We start from the raw sequence: 1,868 nt of genomic DNA, 5'->3' as shown, positions 1-1,868 counted from the left end.
CCTGTGGAGACTAAACCTGTGGAGACTAAACCTGTGGAGGCTAAACCTGTGGAGACTAAACCTGTGGAGACTAAACCTGTGGAGACTAAACCTGTGGAGACTAAACCTGTGGAGGCTAAACCTGTGGAGACTAAACCTGTGGAGACTAAACCTGTGGAGACTAAGTCTCCGGCTCCCCGGCGGCTCCAGGTTGTTTCTGTTGAGGTGTTTCTCCACAGAGCATCAGCCATCAGGAAATGCCTCCCATCATCCACACTCCTAGTTTCCAACATGTTGGCACAGCTTTGATCCAAAGCAAACCTTCCTGCTGTCGGCCGAAGGTTTAGTGGAATCAACCAGGGCTGTGAGGTGAAGTTCAACCATGGAAAGAGGAATTAGTATTTTCTTCTTCAGTTTCCTGCATCGTTTTTATGCATGAATCAGGTCTGATTCCAGCTGCAACTGAACCGAAACTTTCAGAGCAAAATTATGAAGCTTCATCAGATTACCATGAAAAGATAAAATAAAATAAAATAAAATAAAATAAAAATAAAATAAAATAAAATAAAAAAATAAAATAAAAAAGTCTGAACTTGTGATACCATGTATTCACCAGCAGAGGGAAGCATCGGCCTGTTTTCCTCCACTCGGCGGTAATAATCTGTAGTGGATTATTTTCAAGCTGAATTAAATATTTTCTCAGGTTATTTCATGTTTTGCCACAGTTTGCTTCATTTTCCTGCTGGATCTGAAAGGATTGCTGATCATTTATTAATATGCAAACTAAAAGTTACGACTGAAAGACAAAATATTAAATCATCCAAAATGACATTTATTTAAAAGTGAGAATTATATTTCTGAAAAACTTTCCTCTTTGCTCGTCTTTTGGTTTCCTCTTTCATGGCTGTTAAAAGTTTTTTCTTCTGTTTTTGCTTTTTATCACCTGAATGTTAAAATCAGACAAAGATAAATGGAAATGTCCAAAAGAATAATTATTATAGTTACTATAGGTAGAAATGGATTGATGGTGAACATTGGTGACAATATAAATAAATGAATATTAACAACTTTTACATCTTGAAACTATTTCTACTATGAAATGTTTTTAGAAACAAACAAAGAAAAGGCCAAGAGTAAAAAGAAACATGAGAACCTGCAGGTGTTTTTATGTTTCATGTCTGTGAAGCTCCTGCAGAGTTCAGACTGAAACTTTCTCTCTCATCTCATACTTACAGTTCGGTCTGAGCAGAAACAGCAGAAAAAAGAAAATCAGATTCTGGGAAATAACAACCAAAAATCAGCCGCAGTAAATCCGGTTCCTCCACTCAGAGCATCAGAATCCATCCAGTCAGGAAACGATCTTCCTCCGCAGTGAGGCTCATCATTCCCTCTGCAGTTGGCCTTGAAACGTCTTCATGTTGACTTGGAGCAGCAAAAAGGAGCTGCAGGCTGGAGAACACTGAGACCCGACCCGACCCGACCCGACCCGAATCGAACTGATCCACTTGGTCCTGAAGGACGGTGGCATGTCTTCAGGCTGGAGGCAGCTGGCCTTATCGACTCTGTGTGTGTGTGTGTGTATGTGCGTGTAGGTGTGCATGTGTGTTTATGTGTGTGCGTGTGCATGTGTGTGTGTGTGTGCATGTGTGTGTGTATGTGCGTGTAGGGGTGCCTGTGTGTGTGTGTGTGTGTGTGCGTGCGTGTTGCTGTGTGTGTGTGCGTGTAGATGTGTGTGTGTGGGCGTGTACATGTGTGTGTGTGTATGTGCGTGTAGGTGTGCATGTGTGTTTATGTGTGTGCGTGCGTGCGTGTAGATGTGTGTGTGTGCGTGTAGATGTGTGTGTGTGTGCGTGTACATGTGTGTGTGTGTATGTGCGTGTAGGTGTGCA

Source organism: Poecilia formosa, unplaced genomic scaffold, assembly GCF_000485575.1.
Source record: "Poecilia formosa unplaced genomic scaffold, Poecilia_formosa-5.1.2 Scaffold455, whole genome shotgun sequence".
Taxonomy (NCBI): domain Eukaryota; kingdom Metazoa; phylum Chordata; class Actinopteri; order Cyprinodontiformes; family Poeciliidae; genus Poecilia; species Poecilia formosa.
The sequence above is the reverse complement of the archived record's forward strand: the minus strand, read 5'-3'. Positions refer to the sequence as shown.